Source organism: Lucilia cuprina, chromosome 4 (assembly GCF_022045245.1).
Source record: "Lucilia cuprina isolate Lc7/37 chromosome 4, ASM2204524v1, whole genome shotgun sequence".
Lineage (NCBI taxonomy): Eukaryota > Metazoa > Arthropoda > Insecta > Diptera > Calliphoridae > Lucilia > Lucilia cuprina.
Window position 1 is genome coordinate 4,728,467 of NC_060952.1, and position 26,012 is coordinate 4,754,478.

General features: G+C 23.7%; 1 long non-coding RNA gene across 1 annotated transcript; it reads right to left on the bottom strand.

Moving 5' to 3' along the window:
* Positions 1-19,997: 19,997 nt before the first annotated feature.
* Positions 19,998-23,516, bottom strand: LOC111690896. The gene is made up of 2 exons (XR_002762914.2): positions 22,579-23,516; positions 19,998-20,588 (listed from the first exon to the last, which is right to left on the bottom strand). It is a non-coding gene; the product is annotated as an uncharacterized LOC111690896 (long non-coding RNA).
* Positions 23,517-26,012: the final 2,496 nt, after the last annotated feature.

Consider the following 26,012-nt stretch of genomic DNA (forward strand, 5'->3'; position numbering starts at 1 on the left):
ACTCGTTCAAGTAACATTTTCAACTTCATCTCATACTCATTTCTCATATTTCTTAGAATTTCTCTACCGTTTACAAACATCACTTCTCATAACCTTTGACACTCCCAAAAACGTATTAATCTTTCTCTCAAAATCGTACGTTATACTTTATCAAGGCTCTCATATCTCTATTCTCTCATACTTCAGTTATTCTCTTTTCTTTCATTCTCATTTAAAAATATATTATTTTTCATACTCGTTCATTACTAATTAATTTTCAATATCATTTTCATCTTTATCTCATAATTTATCATTACATTATCTGCACACGCACAGCTTTTTACAATATTTCTCTTATACATAAAACTGATTAACATTTCGCACCATTTTTACTCTCAATAATATATAATACATAAAAGTCGCATAAACTTCATCAATTATTCGTTAAACAGAAACTATTTTAACATATTCATTCATGTTCTACTCTCTCTCTCGCTCTTTATCTCTCATTCGCATAAACTCCATCAATTATTCGTTAAACAGAAACTATTTTAACTTATTCATTCATGTTCTACTCTCTCTAGCTCTTTATCTCTCATTCTTAAAAAAAATTTCATACTCGCTCATTATAGGTTGATGTACACACGATTTCCAGAATTTTCTCTTATACATAAAACTTATCATTTGCATTTCTCTCATACATAAATTCTTATAAAATTGGATTCGCATATATCAATGAAAAATTGACAGAAACTCTATTATCGTTTAAAAAAATAATTCAGAATATTAAATTCATACCAGATATCAAAATAATACTGTTCAAAATAAACCCAATTCATTATATATTATTCGATTTTGTAACCATTTATAAGTTTATCTAACTCTCATACTCTCGTAAACATTATTCTTTTAAAAGAGACCATATTAATAAAAACTCTTATACTCAACATATCACACATTTCGCAAAAACTCGATTTTCATTCATAGCATTAAAACTCGTCCGTGATATTTCTTTTCACCTTTAGTAATATTTTTACCCCATATCATATAAATCAATCATTCTAATATGTTTATTTTTCATTCAAAGGAAACACTATCACATCTCTTATACTCAATATAACACACCTCTCTTATCTATGTAAAATAATTCAAAGAATCGAAATTCATACGTGATATGAAATATTCTATCTATATTTCTACATTACTCGTTTTCATACCCATTTTATACACAACCTTCAAACTCTCTTATACCTTTGTTAATTATTCGCTTAAGAACATTCTTACATAATTTGTATACTCAATTTATCACACATTTAACTTATTCATTCGACATTTTGTATTTTTTTTTCAATTCATTTAAACCATCTGCATTTAAAACTTTAACCGATTTATATATACAATTCTCAAATAAATTATTTATATGTTAGACATTTGAAACCCTCTATATTTTTCTATAACATTCATATGATTTTATTTTTTTATAGGCCCACCACCCGCCACTCTTTTCATCATTCAAAAGATATCGTTTGCTTTCAAATTCATTTTATTTTCAACTCGTTCTCTCATACACAATTAACTCATATTATATTTTCTTTTCTAAATTATTTTCTGCTCTCTTTCTCAATCATACATAAATAATACTTGAATTAAAAAAAATTTTAATATTTTATGTTAACATAATCATTTTTATAATTTCGCATATCATTTTTTAGGCTTTTTAATATATTCTTGCATTCAACTTTTATACTCTGTTTTTAATTGTAAATTGTACTTTTCCCAACATTAAATGTTAATAATACATTGATTCGCTTTTTAAAATATCTTTCTGTATATTTTCTCTACAAATTTCATAATTTTCGTAACCATTTTCATATTTTGAACGCAAAATAATTTTTAAACTCGCAATAATTCTTTAAAATTTCCCAAAGACGCTGTTAATTTGCTTTATTTTACTATACATATATTCGCTTTGAACTCTTATACGAAGTTTTAATTTGTTGATTTTCTCAACTTTTAAACATTAGTTTATATTAAAATACAAAATCATATATTTTCGTATAATATTCCTAGTAATTTTCATATTTTTCGCATTTCCAACATTATTTTGTCCTAAGTATAATTATTTTATGGTCTACGTAATTGATTTCAGATTATTTTCTGTTTAAATATCTTTTTCGCAATATTGTATAATTTTCGATTGAATCTCTTTTTGTAAAATCGCTTAAATTCGACAACTCTCAATAATTCTTCAATATTTCCTAAAGTCTTTAATTCGCTAAACTCTATTTTATATTTCTTTCTCTTAAAAACTTCAAAATTGTTGCAGCTATTCTTCAAAATTTTATATACTGTGCTATATTAGCTTTAAACTCTTAGACGCAGTTTATGTTTGTTCAATTCTTCAACTTTTTTACTTTAATTCTTTTAAAACGCAAAATATTTATTTTCTCATTTTAAACGCTATTTTATTCTAATTCGCAAATTCTTATACCAAATTTTTCAATTTATATATCAATTTAATTAATCTTCAAAATTTCTTATAACATTTTCTTTTCGCATTAAATAAACTCTTATACGCATATTATATTTGTATATTTTCGCAACTTTTTAACATTCTTTCGCATTTAGACCATATTTTATAAATATTTTCTTTAAATTTGTATAACTTCAACGCAAAATTGTTTTTCTCTTTTCATTTTAAATTTTATCTTGATTTCTTTGCTACATTTTTATAAGTTGTAATTAAGTTCTACTATTTTAAGTATATATAGATTTGACGCAATTATTGATCTCAGATCATTTTAGCTTTAAATATGTCATACTTTTCATTAAAAATGTTTTCTATTTTGTAAAATAGTTTAACTCTTATACATGAATCTTTACGTTTTAACCTAATCATTTTTTCAGATTACCATAATTTTTCGATTCTTGCAAACTCTTATACGCTTTTAATTTTATTCCCTAAAAAACTAAAAATTTTCATCGCAAAATCAGTTTTCATATTTTAAACGCAATTTAGTTTCAATTCGCAATATCTTATACACTTTGATATTTAAATATTTTCATTTTCGCTAATAATTTCGCAATTTCGCTTGAAATTCTTATTATTCAAATCATTAATAAAAAATTTTTTTTCAACCTACAAATACGTTAAGAACGCTTTTTATTTTAATATCGCTTTTAGTCGTTGCACGCAATTGATATTGTATGTTTGTATTTTTCGCATCTTTTCGCATTTTAAACGCTGTCTTTTATTTGTCTAATTTACTTAATTTTCTTTTAATTTCTTTTTTGTTATTAAAATCATAAACTCTTTAACGTTTTTCTATTATTCGTAGAATTTTGCATTAGAATTTCTCGCTTTCGTTACTATTTTAGAATTTTTCGCTTAATTGCCTACTTAAATATTTCGATAGACTCGACTTTTATATCTAACATTAAAAACGCTTTATTTTTTTTAAAATTGTTTGACTATTTGTTTCAAAAATCTTGATTTAAACTCTTATACGCAAACCATTTATTAAAACTTTGTATTTAGAAAGTATTTCGTAATCGCAATTAAAATTTTATTAGTATTTCGACGCCTTATTTAAGAAAATGGTATCTAAATTTTTCTAATGTTTTTGTGTTCTTTTTAATGTGCTACTCAATAACGTAGTAACGCAATCATTTAATTTTAATTAGAATGAATATTTTTGTTTTAATTCTGACTTATTTTTACACCAACTTTTTATTCTTATTTTTATGTTTTCATTCATTTCATCGTAGTCACCTACTATAAGTTTTCAAAACTTAATAACGTAGTCATTAGTATTTAATATTTTCGTAATCGCAAAAGTATTTAAAATTAATTTCATTTTTATACCGAACTCATCTATGCAATTTAACGCAATAACGCATAATTCGCATTTTTATAGATTCAACGTCATATTAACGCAATTTTAAATATAACCCAATAACATAGTTTATGTATTTACATTCGCATTTAACGCAGATTACTTCCTTTAAGTGCAGTTTTAGTTAACCCAATATTAATGCAATTTTGTAATATAACGCAATAACGTAGTTTATGTATTTATTTACGCATTATAATAGTTTATTTATATAATTTAACGCAATAACGCAGGTATTGTATACGTACTTCCATTAATTTCGACGTAATATTAACTTTATTTTAAATTAATTTAGTTAACGCAATATTAATGCAATTTTGTAATATAACACAATAACGTAGTTTATGTATTCATTTTCGCATTGTAATAGTTTCGTTATTAAAAAAGGATTATTAAATACATAAATTTAACGCAATAACGCCGCTGTCAATATTTTTTTTATTATCGTAAATTTATTTCTGATTTAAAAATGTAATAAATTTGTATTCGTTTTCTATAAGATAAACGCATTGTTATTTAACGTAATTACGTAGTTATAACTTTCGTAGCAGCATTGTAAAATTTTAGTAATTTTTATGTGTAATTTTAACAAACGTAATTCAGTAATCTTCTTCTTGATTATAAAATAGACGCATTTTCATATATTATTAACGTAATAACTTAGTATTTTGAATATTTTCGTAAACGCAAATCATTTTTAAGTTTACTAAATACTTTTATTTACTATCTAAACCATTATTGTAACTTAACGCTTTAACGTATTCTTAAGTTACGTAGTCTGTACTATAATATTTCATTTTACGATATTTCTCTTCTTATTTAATTCCCTATAAGAGACTCCGCTTTGAGACACTGAAATGATGTTTATTTTGCTCGGTGAATTCATAGTTTATGAAATTTTAATAAAAACGTAATTATTGTAAAAACGTAGTTTCCAATCAAAATGTAAAAAAATTATTTTAATAAAATCAAAGTTTATGTGAAATCGAAGTTTTAATAAAAACGTAATTCGAAATAAAGATAAAATCCATGTAAAAACTTAGTAGATAAAAATTTTAATAAAAATTTAATTGTAATGAAATCATATTTTCGAAGAGAAAATAGTTTTAGTAAAAACGTAATTTTAAATTATGTATTTTGTAAAAAAACTTAGCTTGTATAGAAAACGCAGTTTTGTTAAATATAATTTCGATTAAAATTTGTGAAAATTTAAATGTTAATTAAAGTTTGGAAGAAAAATTAAAAAATCTTTTAAAAAAATTATGTCGCAAAATTAAAAAAATGCTATATTTCACATAAAATCAACTCTTTATTGCAAATCGTATTCTCATAGAGGCACAGATTTTAAATCATATTATTTTGGTTTTGTTTATCAATAACGTAGTTTTTTTAGTTGCGTATTTCAAATTTCTGAATGTCCTAACTCTATATACTTTAGCTTTGTGTTTTATTCCTTACGAAGAATGGGGCGCTTCTTCATTAAACTTTCGTAGTTTAAACGCATTAAATTTTCTATACGTGTCGTATAAAACCTGACTTGATTTTTCATTCAGCCTTTGCACATCTTTTTAATCAAATTTATTTGTAATTTAAGAAATTTATTTGAAATTTTTTGATTTCGAGGTAACAGGCTTACGTCATTAAATTTAACGTTGTCAAAAGTTAACATTTCTTTATAATTAGTATGCTTTTTTATTTAATTTTACGTAGTCAATTACGTAGTCTACTTTAACTTCATGCATTTATGTTTTTCTTTTAATTAAACCAAGCTTTTTAAACGCTTTCGTCTATTTTATATTATTTTATGAAATATTTAATAACATAATTTAAAAAAAAATTAATTTATAAATACAAAATTTCCTTAAAAAGCTTTAATAGAATTTTAGTTTTACATTACGTATTACTTTTACAAACTATTTCGAGATAAAAAAACATGCGTAGTTATTTTCATAAAACTTTTGTTTTTTATTTTAGTAACAAAATCCTTTTTTTAATTAATATTTATGGAAAAAGCTTTTATTATTCAGTCTCAAGTTAATATGACGTAACGTAGTAGCACGCTTCTAAAAAAGAAAAATTGATAAAAATAACTGAATAAAATTCATAAAAAGCACTTTAGTAAAGTGCTAAAATTAGTAATAAAGTATTCTACAGAAACTTTTGTTTTTGTTAAAGCAGTAAGTGTATGAAATGTAAAAAATTTTAAAATAATTACAAATGTTTTAAAAAAAAAGAAATATATAGGAAAAAAACGTAATGGGACAAAAATTTCTACTTGTGAAAAGCATTAAATAAATTGTATGAATTAAGGTTTTAAATATATTGTTAACGCATTCTAAAGTTTCAATTTAACAGACGTACTGCTAATTTAAGCTTAATAATGTTACGTCAAACATATTCTTTAAATATTCTTTCTAGAGTGTTGCTTTTTTCGTTTCGCTTAACTTTATTGCTCTCATTTATAAAACAGAGTTATATTTCACGTTTTAATGAGTAATTACTATAACGTAGTTTTTTAATTACGTAGTCAGAGTTTCGCAAATTGCTATATTTCTTATTTAGTGGACATAGTTTTATACATTTTAAATCACTTTGTTTTTAAGTCAATAGTTTTAGAGATATTTTGTTAAATAATATTAGAAATATTAAAAAAGACTCAACACATTTCTTTTAAAGATTTAATGCTAACGCAATAACGTTACGTAGTGGTTTTTCAAAATATCTGGTATATCTGTTAAGCTAGTCAACTTTTTAAAGGTAGTTTTCATAGTAAAATTTTGTTTTCGCATTTCGATTTTCTTTTTCATCTATCGGACAGAGTCGTACTCAATACTAGAACGTAGTTTTTTTAATAACGTAGTCGTACAGTTTCGCATTTTGATATTTTTCTTTAATATAGTGAACTTTTTATTAGAAATATTAAAAAAGTTATAAAAACTAAAGATAATAACTAAAACGTAACGAAAAAAATTTCGTGATAACGTTAGATTGTGTCTTCTCAAAAACCTGTTAAGTCAAAATTTTAAACACCTTCATATTCATATTCTCGTGTATATTTGTGTATTTTTAGCACAATCTCGTGTACTTTAGCACAATAACGTAGTTTTCTATTTCGTTAGTCAATTTCAGTTTCGCATATTGATATTTTTTTCCTAGTTATCAGACCTCAACCTAAACTTTCGAATCATACTTTTGTTTGTATTTTGATAATCGCATACTAATTCGTAATTAATATGTTTCAACATAATTTTCCGTTATCGTATTCTGTTATTCATTTTTGAAATTTTTATCAGGCAAAGCTATGATTAATCATATTATTTTTCAATTTCTTTCGTAGTCTTCTACATTTTTAGCATTTCAATATATTTTTATTCTACATATATCAATAAAGTAGTTTCCCTATTCGTAGTCGCACTTTCATGGTATTGGAATTTAAACTGCTGAAGTTTTGTAAGAATGTGTTATTCTGTTTTAAAAAATGTTTTAATTCTATTAATTTATTGTAATTGTAATGACGTAATATGTAAAAATGTACGAAGTTTAAATAAAATTATGGTTTAATTAAAAACATAAAATTTAAATAAATATGAAACGTAGTTTAATATAAAATGTATTTAAAAAAAAACGTAGTTTATATAAAAAGTATTCAGTAAAAACGTAGTTTGTCTAAGAATACGTAGCATAAATAAAATAAATAAACGTAGCTTTTAGAGAGTTAGTACTCAGTAAAAACGTAGTTTGTCTTAGAATGTGTAATATTAATGAAATATTTGCTTAAAACGAAACGTAGCTTAATGGAAAATTTCTTAAATAAAAACGTAGTTCATATAGACAGTTAGTACTCAGTAAAAACGTAGTTTGTCGAAGAATACGTAGTATTAATGAAATATTTGTTTAAAAACATGTTGCAAATTAATCATAATTAATGAAAACGTAGTTTATAGTTAAAATAATACTTTAATAAAAAAAACGAAGATTACGTAGTTTAATAAAAAATTTATTTGAAATATACAATTTGAAAAGAACCATAATTTAAGTAAAAGTGGTACTGTATAAGAAAACGTGAAGCAAATAAAAATGTGTTATAATTAAAACTAATATAGAGTCGTTGATTAAAAAACGTAGTAATAATTAACGAAATTTAAATAAAAACGTTGTTTATTCGAAACGTAGTTTTGTGAAAAACGTAGAAAAAGTATTATGTTAGTTTTAGTACAAAAGTAGTTTCAATTGTAGAAAACATTTGAATAAAAATTGAATTTCAATAAAATCTGAGTTTTAATAAAGTCGTAATTTCATGTAAAAAACGCAGTTTAAATAAAAATATTAGTGATTTTTGAAATAAAGACGTTGCTCTGTAATGAGTTTTATAACGTAGTTTAAATAATAATAGTAATTTAAAACAAACGTAGGTTAATAAAAAACGTAGTTTGAATAATTTTATTTAAATTATAATTTACGAAATCTAAATAATAACGTTATTTTTTCAGTAAAAACGTAATGGTAATTTAAAACGCAGATATGTGAATATATAAATTCAATAAAAATATAATTTCAATAAAGTCGTAGTTTCAATAAAAATTGTAATTAAAAATAATAGTTTTCATAAAAACGTAGTTGATGTAAAAAACGCAGTTGATGTATAAAACGTATTGTGTATTTAAATAAAAAGTTATTTTTTTAGTAAAAACGTAGATGTAATTTAAAAAGGAGGTAAGTTAATATACAAATTTAATAAACATATAATTTCAACAAAGTCGTAGTATCAAATAAAATTGTAATTGAAAAAATATAAAAACGTAGTTTATGTAGAAAACGTAGTGTGTGTTTTTGGGGTTTAATAAATAATATTTGATTCATTTACGATAAATTAAAGATTTTTTTAGGAATGTAATTGCAATGAAAATAACTTGTATAAAAACGTAATCAACGCAAATTTAAAAATTAAATATTTTACTTTTTCATATTTCATTAACGTATTCACAACAATCATTTAATTATCAATTATTTTTTTTAACCAAATTATAATATAACGTAGTTTTTCTGAATTTACGTAATGCAGCGTTGTTAATTCTTTAATGAAATTTTTTATTAATTAAAGTGTTTGGTTTTAAACTATTTTAGACGCATATTTTCATAGTTGTTATGCAATAAAGTGTATTGATCGTTTTGACTTAAATAATCTTAAGATTTTAATTTCATATAATTGTAACGCAATTTAGCAAATTGATTTCACGCATGTTTTTAATTTAAAAGCAGAATTAGTTATTTTCTTTAGACGCAATTTTTTAATTCGCCCTCGCAATATTATAATAATTTCGTTTTTTTTTATTTAACGCATTTTTAAATTTTAGAGTCTCAGAATATTTATTGACGCAATTTTATAATTCTTACTCGCAATATTATAATAATTTCGTTTTTTTTTATTTAACACGCATTTTTAAATTTTAGAGTCATAACGTAGTATTTCTTAATTTCGTAGTCGCAGAATTATAGTGAATTTTTATTGACGCAATTTTACAATTCGCATTCGCAATATTATTCTAGTTTCGTAATTCAAAATACATATTGTTTTTGATTTTAAATTTATCGCACTTTTTAAATTAATCGCATGTTTTTATTTAAGAGCAATAATTAAATTTTTAATTTCGTAGTCGCAGAATTATAGTAAATTTTTATTGACGCAATTTTTTATTTTACCTGACTTTTGATTTATCGTACATTTTTGTATTTTTTACTCCAAAACGTCGCATTGTAATTTTTTTCTTGCTTCTGCAAAATTAGTTTCGCAATTTCAAACTTCTAAAATCGTGATTTTTGTAATCCCTGATTTCTTACTTTTGAGACCTTAAATATATTATAAATCGCATATATTAATTTTTTTTTTTAAGTGACGCATTTAAATTTTAACGCAATAATGTAGTTTTGAATTTCTTATTACTATTTACATCTCTGATTTCATAAACAGACGAATTTACGTCGTTTTTATTACGTTTTCGCTTAGTTTGATAATTTAAAAGCCTGAATGTCATAAAAAGTATTACGCTATGGTTATTGGCATTAACGTTACGTTTATGTAAACACTTATAAGATTTCTTTGTTTTAAATAGTTCTCGTCTATTAATCGTTTAGTAGTAATTGATAGTTTTATAATTAGAAAATTTTAAATGTTATGTTTACGTGTCGTTATGATTAGTGACAATTACGTTACGTTTAGGTTAACGCTTAAATAAAAACATATCTTTATAGTTTTCGTCTTTTAATCATTTAGTAATTGACAGATTTATAATTAGAAAATTGTAAATGTTATGTTTACGTGACGCAAGTTTAAATACAATTGAGATATTTTAAAAACATGTCACAATTTGACAGAATTTGTCTATTTAGTTGTAAAAGTATTCGTTTTATAATTGTGGAATTCTTTAGGTGTTTATTTCAGTTTTATGTTCAGAAGTCTTAGGTTTTAAAATTTTAACGATTTATATAATAAATCAAATTTAAAAAATTATTAAAACATTAATTGATGTAATTTGTTTAGGTTTTATTGGTCTAACTCTGTTTCAATTTCGTTACGTTATAGACATTGCCATTACGTTATGTTTACGTGATGTGTAAGTATAAACGCTTAAATGTAAACAGTTTGAGACTTTTAAAAACATAATTTTTTTTTAAAGGTCGTTTCATAACTGATTAACTCTTAAGGTATTGTTTTGAAGGTTTAGGTCTGGGTCTTACGTTTTAAAATTTTAACGATTTATAAAATAAATCAAATTTAAAAAATGTTTAAAACATAAATTGTTCAAATTGTTTCTTTGGTCTACATCAGTTTATATTACGTTAGGTTGTGGACATTACGGTTACGTGATGTTAACGTTAAACCTGTTATTATGATAGTTTTTGTACTTTTGTTTTTACGATTTATATGTATAAACCAAATTAAAAAAAAATACTAAAACAAAAATAGATGCTACCTAAATGTATCGGTTACGTTTTACGTCTTTTTACTTCGATCTCCTGGGTAAATGAAGTTTAAATAGTAATTTGTTAATCGAATTTTTTAAAAACGATAGAAAGTTTGAAAGAATTTTGTTTTAAATGAATTAAACGTCATTACGTTGGAAAATTTTCTTTACTTATAACGATTTTTGTAAATTTAAATTAACCTGAAGTATGTGTTACATAGCACGCTAGACTAGTTAGCAGATACGTAAGTCTAAAGATGACGTATTCATGCTAGAAGCTTTAGTCTGTTAAACTACAAGTGGTTTACAGTCTTCGTTATTCTGCTATAGTAATTACAACGTAACATACATTATGTTTTACGCAAAGTTTTCTTCGTGATAAATTTTGAGAAGCTTTTTTTTTGTAATTTTTTATATTTAATTCATTTCGTAAGTTATAAAAGTAAAGTGAAATTTTTTTTAGTTCAATTCAATAACAATGACGATTTTTTAAACATATTTCTAAAATTATGCTTTCCGTGACGTAATAATTAATCTTAAAAACTACTTCTTCGTAATTTATAACTTAAATTAAGTTTTACGTAACGTCGGTTTAGACTTATGTTAAAAAAATTAAATTTGTTTATTTAATTATATATGTAAAAAAAATCATAGAATTACGTAACGCAATTGTCAGCAGATTTTAATGTGTCTACAGTAATATTTCTTTTTAAATTCGTTTTAGTGACGTTTAAAATTTTAGTTTTGTCACTTGTTTTAATATTTTAGCGATTTATTTAAAATCAAATTTAAAAAATTATTAAAACATTTTAACGTTCTTTGTGTTTTTCAGGTGGTAAAAAGTGTGGCTCTTAAACAGGTGAGTTAATTTTATTAACTTTTTTTTAAATTATAGCTTTACGTAACGTAAGTCATAAATCTTTGAAAATTAAGGTATTCATTTCTTTTAAAACTGAAACGATTTTTTGCGTGAAACCTAATTTAAACTTTTTTTAAAACTTTATGTTTTTGATTTTGAATTTTTTATATAAGTATAAGAAGTTACTTTAAAAGAAAATTGTAAAATAATGAATGTATGTTTTGTAGTTAAGGTGTCGATTACGTCTATCGTTTTATGTAATTTAAAAAATTGTTTCGAAGTAAAAGTCTGGTGATGGCGCTGTCTAATAGCTCCAGATACTTTTTAGTCCTTTTGACGTAATTAGGGTTTCGCCTATTTGCTTTGTAAATGAAGTTTAAAATATGTTTCTTTGAACGTATTTATATTTAAGTTTTATGTAACTTAAGTTAATTAAAATAGTTTTCTGAAGTCTTGAGTTAGTGTTTTAAAACTGTAGCGATTTTCGTGTGTGAAATCAAAATTAAACATTTTTAAAACATGGATTTAGTACAGAAAAGTGTAAAAAATAATTAGAAGAAGATTTTCAATAACAATGTTAACTTGGTAGTTAAGATATCGGTGTCATATATTTTATAGTCTTTGAACTCTTTAGTAACGTTGATCGTATTTAGTATTGACGTTTAGGGTACGATTCAGCCGAACTTTTAAGTCTTGAATTAAAATATAAATAGTATTATTGTAGTGTTACTATTTTAGCTTTACGAATCGTAAGTTTCAACTTTGTTCTCAAAGTCTAAGTTAATCTGTAATTGTTTTAAAACTGTAGCGATTTGTTGTAATAAAAATCAAATTTAAACCTTTTTAAAACATGTTATTTTTATGGAAAATTTAAGGTTTGGAGATTCAGATAAGTAAAAAGACTACTTTTTGTAAAAAAAAAATAAGATATTTTGGTAGGAAAGTTTCGATTTTAAACATTCTGTTTTACCAAACGTTTGTAGTTTTTAAATTATTTTAAGAGTAGTCCAACTATTGGTTGTGTTATATCAGTGTATGGTTTGCGAGTTCTAGAGTCTTTGTCGCTCTATTCGGTGATATAAATATAATTGTATTAGAGTTTCTTTCTGTTAGTCTTACGTTACGCAAGTTGTTTTTTTTTAAGTCTTGATTGTATTGTTTAGTAATTGTTTTAAAATTGTAGCGGTTTTTTTAATAAAAATCAAATTTAAACCTTTTTAAAACATTTTTGGGAGAATTTTAGTTCGAATTCTTTAAGGGTGGATGAAAATCGTAAAATTGTGAATATTAAAAATAATTTTGTTTTTTGATAAAATTATATTAATATTTGTCATTTATTGTTTTGTATTGAGTCTTTTTTAACCATTTTAGTTAAAGGAAATCATTTGTTTGAAAATTTTGTTTTTCTATTAAAATTCTTTAAAAAAAAAAGTTATGAAACTTTTTTTAACGCATTTTCTTAAGACCCTTAATCATTCATTAATTTTCACGCTTTTTTAATTTTATCGTATTTTTTTATGTAAGTAATATTCAAAATTAACTCTTTATTATTTTTAAAAAAATCTTTAACGCTTTCTTTCTTCAGTTAAATTATTTTTCTTTAAACAAGAATGCTTTCGAAATCCATTACGCTTTTTCTAACCACAACGCATATTAATTATAATTTTTTGTAAGGTATTTTTGGAAATAATTTTAATCTCATTTTCAGCTTATAAAGTTTTGAACATTTTTCATTTAAATTTTACTCAAATTTTGTTATCAAATATTTCGATTTTTTTTTATTTGACGCATTTTCTAGTACATTTTGAACGCATTTTCAAATTAGTACTTTACTCATTTTATCTTTTAGTTTTAACATGAAGTAATTCTGTTATAATTCTTAATGCTTTTAAAAAGTTATTTAAAAACCTGATTCTTGTCTTATTCTTATGAATTACTTTGTTACGTTACGTATAAAAAAATAATTGTAATTAATACGGAAAACTTAGGACGACGCTATTTAGCTTGATATTTTAATGTAAAAACTTATTTTATGTTTAAAAATACGTAACACTAAGCGTAAATAAAAATAACGTAATACTAAAATTTTTACTTTTTAGTTGAAATTTATATAAAATATTATAAATATTTAAGAAATCTGGTTTAAGTAGAAACTTAAAAAAAGGACTAAATTGAAGAGTATGTAACTTAAAACAGCCTTCAATAATAATACACTGCAACGTGACGTAATACTTTAACATAATTCTTACACTTTTCATATGAAAGTAACTTTTAACCATAATACGTAGAGAGTATTTGAAATAGTTTTCTGGTCTAAATAAATTTTCTCTAATATTATACGATTAATTTTAATATAAATATATACATAACATTACGTAACGTAATACAAAATATTTGTTAAAATTTATTTAGATAATTGACTTTGGACTAAGAAAGTTTTTATTAAACTTTTGCGGTTTCAATATCCGCCAGAGACTTTAGAATATTTTACGAAAATAGTTTTATGTTTTAGCAACTCTGTTTATAATAGATATTTTATTTCTTAAAAAAACTTTAAGTTTAAAATAAATATCAATAAATATCTTTGCTAAATTAAGAAAAGCTTATTTACAGACGTAAGCCTACTACTAACGTAATTGTAAACGTTATTTAATTAAAAAATTAAATTAAAAATATTTATCATGCTTTTTTATATAAACGTGAAGTTCTATCTACCAACTGAAATTATAAAAAATATGTAACTATTTAATTAGCAGACTTTAAAGTTTGGTAACAAGACATAACGTAGATGTAACGCACATAAAGTAAGTTTTAATTAAATTGTAATTTTTAGTAAAGTTTTTTTAAAGAGACTAACTTAATTTTGTGGTATATTACGTAATCGCATTTTAATCATATTCTAGGCAGTTGGCAACGTAACGTAAGATAAATTTGAAAGGTTTTTTTAGAAAACGTTTTAATATTTTTCATTAACTCTTTATTTCTCTTCTTTAATTTGACGCATTTTAGCCGCAGTATTTTCTATTCAAATTTAACGCATTCTTAATCCTTTGACACAAATTCTATTTAAACTCTGGAATTTTGAATTTTTTTTAACGCTTTTTGAAATAATGCATTTGTTTTCATGTTCTTTTCTTTTCATAATTTGTATTTTAATTAAGAAGATACTTTTTTTAATTGAGAAAATTTCTAAACTTGATAAACTCTTCAAATTCTAGACGCATTTTTAAAAAACTTTCTACGCTTTCTCTCCTTTCTTTCTTCGTCATCAAAAATAATTTAAAAATAAAATCCTTAAAATATCTTTAACTATTCTGTTTAGTTTTAATCTGATTTTTTCTATTCTAAACATTATTTTAAAATCTATAATTTTTTTTAAATTCAACGTTTTATATTATTTTTATATTTTTAATTTTTTAATATTTTCTTTTTTCTCTTTTTTAATGCATTTTTTATATTTTTTGTTTTATGTATTTTTTATTTTTTTGTATGTATATTTTAATGCTTTTTTGTTATTTTTTTTAAATATATTTTTTTGTTATTTTTTGAGAAATTTTTTTTATCATTTTTTGAGAATTTTTTTATTATTTTTTGAGAATTTTTTTTTTACGTTGTTTTCCTATTTTCTATTCTTTATTAAATATTTGTTTTTCTTATTTTTTATGAAAATCTATTTTATTGTCGATGTTTTTAGTTAATTCTATTTTTAACTATTTTTATATTCTTTCAATTCTTTTATTTTTTCCATTTTTTAGAATAAAATTGTCAAAATTTTAATTGTTTCATGAATTTTAAACTGTCACCAAAAACTCGTCGTGTAAGTACGCCTATTTAACAGTCCTATTTTGAATAATAAACTTCCTTAGAGTTTGTTCCCTACTCTCCTATACCTAAAGCCCGTAAAAGGGAACAAACTCCCCGTAAATAATTGTTCATAATTGGCCTATTAAACAATTAAAATTCTATTTTGGATTTTTATCAATTAGTGACAATTGTTATCGTGTAAAAACGTCTAGTAATCGTGTAAGAAAAACTATTATATTAGAGTTCTAATAAAAAAATAATCCAAATTATTATTTTAAAAATATATATTTTTTTTGTAATTTTTCAGTCCTTTTCTTACGTAAAATTCTGAATTTTTTGGTTTTTATATTTTTCCTATTTTTTTTTTTATAAAATTTCTCTGTCTTGGCAATACTTGACGCAGTTTAATAAACTTCTTTTAGACTATTTTAAAGACTATTTATTTAAAGCTGCTTTTTTAATTTTAAAACATACATAAAATGTAGAAATTTTACGCATTCAAAATGTTTATATTTCAGACTTTATGACGCAGCATTTATGCATTTTTTGTAATTCTTGATTATACGTTTTTGAAAATTCAATATTTTCGAAGAATTTTGTGTTCTAAAAAAATTTAACGCAATTATTTTTATAGCCTAATGCTAGCTATGAAATTACTTTTCCTTTTTTCTAATTCAAAACTTTTTGTTCAATATTTTATTTTTTTTATATTTTTTACGCATTTTATTATTTTCTTATGTAAAATGTTAAAATGTCGCAACTTTCTACCTATATTTAAAAAAATACCTAATCTTAAAGCTTCTTTTCAATGTTTATCTAGTTTTTTTAAATTATTTTTTCCGCATTTATTGTTTCCTAAAAACGCATTTTGTTTTTCTTGTTTCGAAATTTACAATATTATTACGCTATTCAATTTAATTCAAGTTTCAAGATTGTTTATAATTTTACGCTATATATTTCAACGCCTTTCAAGTAATTTTTATATAATTTTGCAAAATTTTAATTTCTTTAATATTTTCGACGCTTTTCAATAAATTTTTTTTATATAAAATTTAACTAATTTTTTACGCGTTTCAAGTAATTTTGGTTATTTTTTAATTATATTATTGCCTAAGGCTTCTTTTCAATATTTATCTAGTTTTTCCTAGTTTTTTTTACGCATTTTAAGAATTTGTTTGTAATTAACGCGTTCCTCCTTCTCTTATAATTTTAAAACCTAATTTCCTATTCAAACTGCTTTCTTTTTTTCGTGATTATTATTTATTTCGTGACTATTTTAAAGTTTTACAATTTTTTTTTTTTTTTGATTAACATGACCCCTTTATAACGCAAAATATTTCGACGCCTTTCAAGTTATTTTCATATAAAATTTACGCATTTATATAATTTTTGTAATATTTAAATTTCACGCTTGTGAAGTGATTTTTTTTAATAATTTACGCTTTTTTTTTTTTGATAAAATTTGATTTACGCATTTCAAGTAATTTTGATTATTTTTGAGTTCTTTCATTCCCTAAGCTTATCTTTAATTTTTATCTAATTTGTTCAAGTTTCTTTTACGCATTTTAAGAATTTTTTGTAATTTACGCATTTCTTCTTTTCTTATAATTTTAAAACCTAATTTCCAAATTAAACTGTTTTTTAAATACCATTTAACATCTGATTAACATAACCCCTTTATAACGCAATATATTTCGACGCCTTTCATATAAAATTTACGCATTTGTATAATTTTTTTCATATTTTAATTTATCTTTATATTTTCGAGCTTGTGAAGTGATTTTTATATAATTTTCAATAATTTACGTTTTTGTTTTGATAAAATTTGACTCGTTTCTTATGCATTTTAAGTAATTTTACTTATTTTTTAGTTCTATTGTTCCCTAAAACTTCTTTTTAATATTTATCAAGTTTTTCCAAGCTTTTTTTACGCAATTTAAGAAGTTGTTTGTAATTTACGCATACCTTCTTCTCTTATAATTTTAAAACCTAATTTCATATTTTAACTGCTTTATAAATACCATTTAACTAACTGATTAACCATAAATCCTTAGAACGCAAAATATTTCGACGCCTTTCAAGTTATTTTCATATAAAATTTACGCATTTGTATAATTTTTTTAATATTTTATTATCTCTTTATATTTTCGACGCTTGTTTTTTTATAATTTTCAATAATTTACGCTTTTTTTAAAAAATTGTTTTTTACGCATTTTAGTTAATTTTGATTATATTTTTATTCTATTATTCCCTAAAGCTTTATTTACTCATTTTAGGAATTGTAAAAATTTACGCATTTCTTTCCTTTTCTTTTCTTATAATTTTAAAACCTAATTTCCAACTTAAACTGTTTTTTTAAATACCATTTAACATCTGATTAACATAACCCCTTTATAACGCAATATATTTCGACGCCTTTTAAGTTATTTTTATATAAATTTTACGCATTTTTAAATCGTCGCTTGTGAATTGATCAATTTTTAACAATTTACGCTTTTTTTATAAAATTTGATTTGTTTTTTAAGCATTTCAAGTAATTTTTTTTCTATTGTTCCCTTAAACTCCTTTCTGATTTTTATCTAATTTTCCAAGTTTTTTACGCATTTTAAGTTTTTTTTTTGTAATTTACGCATTTCTTCTTTTCTTATAAGTTTAAAACCTAATTACCTTTTTAAGCTGCTTTTTAATACGCAATATAGGTACCATTTAACCATCTGATTAACAGATTCCTTTTATAAAGCAATATATTTCGACGTTTTTCAAGTTATTTTCATATAAAATTTACGCATTTGTAGAATTTTTGTAATATTTTAATTTCTCTTTATATTTTCGACGCTTGTGAAGTTATTTTTTACAATTTTTCTATTAATTAATTTCTTTTCAAGATTTATCTAGTTTGTTCAAGTTTCTTTTACGCATTTTAAGATTTTTCTGTAATATACGCATTTTTCTTTTCCTTATAATTTTAAAACCTAATTTCAAATACCATTTAACATCTGGTATAACGCAATATATTTCGAAGTCTTTCAAGTTATTTTCAATATAAAATTTACGCCTTCGTAGAATTTTTTTAAAATTTTAATTTCTATTTAAATTTTTGACGCATTTTTTTTTCTTTTCTTTTTTCTAAAAATTGTCTGTTTAATCATCTGATTAACGCAACCCTTCATAATATTTATAACGCAAAATATTTTGACGCATTTTCTAAAAATTTCGAATTTTTTAATTTGAAAATTAAAATTATTTTAATATTTTCGACGCTTTTTTTTAATATTATTTTACATGTTGCATTTTATTTTCTAATAATTATATGTTACGCATTTCTTTTATTCTGATTTTAAAACTTCATTTTCATCTTTTTTTTAAATTCAAATTCCCTTTTAATTTTTAATTTACTAAACTCATTAACTTTATAACGCATATCTCGACGCATTTCATACAAATTTTGTGTTATTTTCCAAAATTAACGTATTGAAAATCTTTCAAAATTTGACGCTTTTCAAATTTAATATTTTCGAAGAATTTAATAAAATCATGTAAAGTTTAACTCAATTTTTTTACCAAGTTTCAACTTTTACGCATTTTTTATGAATTCTTATTTTCCTATTTCGTTTTTATATTTAAAATTATATTATTGTCTCGATATTTTTCTTAAAAATTTTATTTTAATTTAATAATTTTGGTTTTTTTATATTTTAACTTTACCCCCTTATTTATGTTAAATAAATATTTAAATTTTCTAAATTATATAAAATATATTTATAAAAAATCTACTCACTTTGTTAAAATTTTGTTTTGATTTTGTTCAAAAAAAATCGCTGTAATGGAAATATATATTTTTTTTTTAATAAAACTGCCACTTGTAAAGTTTTAAAAAAACCCACAAGAAGTTTAAGACAGTTTATTTAATTTAGTTTTAAATTTATTTTTTTATAAGAAAAAACGTTTTCAAGGTGGTATAGAAAAAATTATTTAAATTTTTATTAAAAAATCTTGTTGTTATTTTTTTGTTTAATTTTTTTTAAGATATTTTTTTTCAACAAATTTTGTTTGAAACAACAAAAAAAACTTTACAGAATTTTGTTTGTTTTATGTAGTAGTAGTAAGTAGTAAAAACAGGAAATGAAAAGAAACAACAAATTAATGCTTATAAATTAAGAAAACAATTGTTTTTTTTTTTTTTAATAAAAACTACAAAAATGCTTAGTATAAAAATGATTTTTGTGGTTAAATCTTAAAATGATTTAAGAAAAAAAACCTTACAACTTAAATTGGTGTTTGGTTGATGTTATAAATTTAAGCGTTTTTTAAAAGTTCTTTTTTTATATATATAAAGGAGGGGTTTTAAAAGACCCTTTTTTTAAAAAAAAATTATTTTAACGCTATTGTTGTTTTCTAGTTATATAAACAGTTTTTTTATTCAACAAAAATAAACAAAATTTAAATTGTAATTTAATAATGATGTTGTTTGTTTAAATGTGAGTGATTTGTAAAAAAAAATCATTGGGCGTTTAAAACATACATTTAGTTTTAATTTTTGGCCGTTGTTTAATTTTTGAATATTTGGTCTAGCAAGTAGTAGTAGTCTTCTCATTGTTTCGTTAACATCATCGTATGATTTGTCTGACTTACGAACGAACGAACTCTTTTACATACTGCCTGCCTGCCTGATTTTTCTCTTAGAAACATTTATTTATTTATGCCGACCTGCCTGCCTGTCTTCTGTCTTCTCGCTCCGTTTTTTTCTTTTAATTTTCTTAGTTTTTTTTCTCTAATTTTATCATAAAGTATATTTTCGCTTTGTTTTTATAACGCTTAGCAAAGGGTATACTCAACAATACAGATTGTGTGTGTTAAACGCTTTTTTAACGCTTTAATATCGCTTTTTTTAAACCTTTTTTTTCTAGTTTTTGTTTTTTTATTGGTTTGTATAGTTGTTGTTAGGGTTTGTTTTACTGTTGTTATTTTTGTTCTTTTATTTTATTTTTTTTGTAATTTCAAACGAGATACGAGAGACGACGACGAGACTGACTTAAGCAAAATCATTTAATGTTTTACGAGAAAAGGCCGCCCAAACGGACATAAAATTTGCTAAATGATTTAAAAAAAAAAGAAAGTATTTTGTAAGTTTTTTTATAAGGATAAATAATTATGTTGTTTTTTTTTGCAATAAAATAAAGCTTAAAATTAATGTTCATTAAAATATTTTATAATAATTAAAGAGAAATTATAGTTGTTAAAAAAATATTAATCCTAATTCCTAAAAAGGGCAACATTTTAAACTGTACTCAAGGTGGTGATAGTTAATAAAACGGGGAAAATAGGGAAATTTTAGTTAACTCTGCAGGCAAACAGTGTTATCTGGTTGTTTACATTAAAATCAAATAGAGGAGAATATTTGCACGCTATACATAACAGCGTAATTGTTATTGTTGTTTTTATTGTGATATGAAAATAAATACAGTGTCTTCAATAAACTGTTGTGGGAATAGTAAAGAGAGAGGAACACAAATACACAGCTGTTTGTTTTGCTTATAAAATGAAAACAAATATGGGGAGAGAAATTTAAATGACAAAAAACAGAAGAGAAATAAACTTATTTACTCTGTACGTATACAGTTTTTCTTGTTGTTATAGTTATACTTTTGTTTACATTTGTCATTTGAATATACACACAAACAGCTAGTAAAGGGGAAGCATTTATTTGTTATAACATAGGATGTAAATTTTACATTATATAGAAGTTTTCTGCAGTGTTTTATAACAGAATAAGCTATGTTTTACAGTAAAATAATCAATGTTGAAGAAAATGAACTAGAAAACAACAAAAAGGGGAAATTGTTTTTACATTTTAATGTTAAAAATTTAGCCTTTAATATTAATTTAACATTAGGAAAAAGTTTTCTGTTGTATTTATAGAATTTGCTAATATAACAATTAAAATAACTTTTTACCAAATTATACAAGAAATAATACAAAAAGATTTTTCTGTTTAAACTTTTTATGACGACAGCAGGAAATGTATTGTTTAGAATAAAAAAAACTACGAGGGGAGAAAAAATTCCCCTAAAAAGAAAGGAAATGTTCAATTTCAATCAACATTATTATTGTAAAAACAACTGCGTGCGGAGGGGGTATTTTGAAGTATATTTCCCCATAACAAATAAACTGTGACATTGGAAACACAATAAGGGGGAACATTTTAAATGCGCAGTTACAATTTTTTGCCAAAGCAAAGAACTTAGGAAGGGGAGAGGAATGAAAAATACAGGTAATTTTCAGGAAAATTCTAGATTTTCGTAAGGAAAATATAATAAAACTGCGCAGTTACCCTAAAACTGAATATCGATAAAAAATGGGCGGGGCTTTAGAAAGTTTAAGAATATAATGGAAAATTTTAGTTTTCGAAAAAATAATCCATAGATTGTAAAGAAAAACTGAAAAATTCTTAAAAATTTCTTTGAAATAAACAATTTGTCAGTTGTGATAACAAAAATTACATTACAAAAGGCAAGATTTCTTGAAGTTTCATAAAATTTAAATTTTTTTTGCTTAAAAAAAAGAGGACTTTTTAAATACCAACTTATGAAAATCAATGACAATTTAGTAGTTCTGAAAAAGGTTTTCAAAAATTTATGAAATTGCAAAATAACAATTTGTCTTCTAGAGGAACTTATTAAAAATTGGCTTCAAACCAAATTTCACAATATTAGTAAATAATACAAAACATATGTTCAGCAAAATTTATAGAGGAAAAAATCCACAAATAAAATTATAAAAATGTAAACGTTTGCATGAAAAATATTTGTAATTAATGTTGAAAAATAGCAATTTTTTCGCACAATTAAATAAGTGCAAAAGAGACAACTATATACCTAAAATATGTATAACAGTAGGAAAAATATATATTCAAGTATACAGAAAAAATGAATCATTTTTTTTTTTTAATATCGTCGATATTTCTTTTATCATGTAAAATTGTAAATTGCGCAGTTATATATTAATAAAATACCTTAAAATATACATAAAACTAACTTATAAACTATACATAAGAATGCTTACGATTTGCGAGAAAATTTACCTAGTCAGTGGGGAAAGAACCATTTTTTCCGTGGCACAACTCTATAAACCTGCTCTAGTACTATATGTACACACACTTTTAAAAAGATCTCTTCTCTACTGGCCCATGTAGCACAAAAACTTCCTTAAAACGCTGGGTCCTTTATAACCTTTTTTTCTTTCATTTTTAGTAAGCAACCTCAATATTCTTTTACTTGACGACGTCCGCTAGGATAATAAAACCTCTTCAGCAAATTCCGCAAGATTTTTTTCTATAAAATTCTCAAGCCTTGGGTGGTGCCAGCTTAGCTTTTTAATTTCTTTTTCATCTTTCAATTTTATAAATGCTCTACTGCATTTTCTGTTGGCGTCTAATTTCATTTCAGCCTACTATTTGTGGAGCAAAAATGCTCATTTCGCAATAATTTGCAACGCAAAGCCATTTTTTCTGCTATTCAATGGCAACACACACTTTTACACCAGCAAAATACACTTTTCAAATTAATTTTGTTTCACTTTAATTAATCTGTACACTTTTAACTTTTTCCACTTTTATTTCTCTGTAGACACACACTAGTTGACTTTTTCTTTACGAATGATATTGCTGGTCGCTAGGCAGTCGTATTTATACCCGTGGCGTACGTGTTCACTACCACATGCAGAGAATGTTCAGGAAATTTCCACCACCCCGTTCTAGCATTATCGATTTTCCATTGTGGCTGATTTTTTTGATTTCTTTTATTATATTGTTGTCTCTGTCCTGAGTCAGGTAGTAACTGTTATACATCTGCTTTGTTTTATTTTTAAAAGGGGTTGCCAGATTAAATATTTTGATTATTAAATATTATTATTAATGAAAAATAATCAAGCATCGAAACAAACAAAACATTATTTTATGAAAATTACTTTTTAAAAGTATACAAGTATTAATTTGAATAATTTATGTAATTGGTTTAACTCGAAAAAGTTGCAGGCAGTTTTTTCTTGTTTTTTGTTACTGTACACCACGGCTTTCTAAATGAAACGAGTGCATGGAAATTCGTTATGGGGCCGAATGGTGATTATGGATGGATTATTGTAATAAAAAAATTTAAGGTTCTCATTATACTCTTTATGCGTTTTTACTGAATAATTTTTAGTCGGTTTAGCCATGTCCGTTTGTATATAGAGGGATGGTTATTATGCGTTTGTGCTGATGTTTGCAACACCCAAAAATACTAGTCCTACACCTATCTTAAATTATATCAATCGACTCAGAATCACTTTCTGAGTCGATTAAGCCATATTCGTCTGTCTGTGTGTCAATGTAAACCTTGTAAAAACGTGTGTTACAGGTTGTAAATTTTTAAGATAATTTAATTAAATTTAGCACAAGGTCGAAAGTCCGTACCCCCGAATAGAGTTTTTGGGCTCATAATTACGTTCAATGTTCTTAAACGACACTACAGATTTTTGTACTTGTCGGGCCTCATTTGATCCTAGCCATCATACCAGCACGAAAATTGTTCATACAAATATAAAAATGAGGAAAAAATAAAATAAATAAAAAAACAGCCTTTACTGTTTTAAAAATGCGAATATTGCGATGAAATTCAATATAAAAAAATAAGTTTTATATAAGTATCGGTCCATAATTAACTTCGCCTATGATGGTACCCTTCAGAAAATTACGCTCTACCGGTTTTCCCACTCAGAAAATTAATACTTATTTATTATTGAATGGAAAATATAAAATTTTAAATTAGTAAGTTTCTTACGAGCAAAAATCTACCGAATTTTATGTAAAAAACACAACGTAAAAATTCTCGGGATTTGGACGATACAATGGAAGAATTAATAAAAAATATTCAAAAGTTTACTCGACAAGTCACAATAACTGTTAATATAGAAATTTGAGAGTGATAACCGGTAAGTAGCTTGTAGTATTATATGTTATATACATATATAATATATATATTAACTTATTTTTTTTTTTTATTCGAATTGAAATTTTCTTCTACCTATAAAATTTTTATATTTTGTTTTTGGCATTATGTGTTACGATATATATACTTTATGATTGTGAAATTTCACATTGAAATATTTATTTCCTCTGGGAAAAAGTTAAGAAGTCTAAATTAGTCGGAAAAAGTCTAACAAAGTTCGAAAAGTCTACAGTTCATGAAAACGAAAGAAGTTGAAAAAGCTACTTTTCATAAATCGCAAAAAGTCAAAAAATCGTCCACAAAAAGTAGAATATAATTAGGTCAATTTATAAGACCCTAGTTTTTCGTATATAAGACCGATTTCTAAATATTCCATATTTTTTTGGGTCTGGTATCTCTAAACTATTTTTAGGTGTTTCTTTCTATATAACAGTTTATAGTTATTTGTTATTGTTTAAATGAACTTGTTTAGCAGGCAGATGTTTTTTTGTTCATTGTTTTTATTTTTGAGGGTTGATTGGAATCTAAAAGAAAATGAATTATTTGATGGAAGAAATGTGGTGGAAAGAAGGGAGGAACTAACAACAACACTAATGTATTTTTATTCCGGAATTTTCCTTTTTCGAAAGGTTTCAAAACAAATTTTAAAAAATAACTTTATAGGTATTATTTCATAATTTTATTATTATTTTTTTAATTTAGAAACTAGGTACTATATAAAATAGATAAATAAAATATCTTCTATTTAGTGAATGTCTAAATCAAAATTATCTCTCTAACAAATCTTTTTATTTTTTATGAATATTTTTAATTAGGGCAAGAAGATAGATAATGTTATAATAACAAAAATTTATATATTTATATTTTTAATTTTGTAATTTGAATGATCATACTGAAGAATAAATAAAACCTTTCTTTATTTTTATGTATTTATGTAATTTTTGCTTCATATTTGTATTTTCAATATTTGTTCTAGTAAATTCTACCGGCCGAAGGCGTTTTTATCGCGCATGTGTCACAAAACACCTTCTTCCTTTTCGTTCTTCCTATTCATTATTTCTGCAAGCAACAGCTGGGTTATACAAATTCTTCTAGAAAGTTTTATGGGTCAAATAAACATATTACAATATGAAAATAATTAAAAAAAAATTGTTACATAATAGAGAAAAATAGGGGTGGATATAGGGTATAGTATCCAGAATCTTCTTTCTCTTTTGTATTATTAGGTTAATTATTATAAAACTATATTTTTTATTCAATCTAATAAAACTACATCTCGCAATTTTTGGGATAATTCAATGAAATTTGGCACATGATCTTCTATGATACCGGAAACGAAGCCTATTGAAAATGGTTAATATTGGTCCATTGGATGGAGAAAAACTTTTTTGTTTTTGTATAGTATCCAGAATCTTCTTTCTCTTTTGTATTATTAGGTTATTTATTTTAAAATTATATTTTTTATTCAATATAATAAAACTACATCTCGCAATTTTTGGGAGATGCACATGATCTTCTATGATACCGGAAA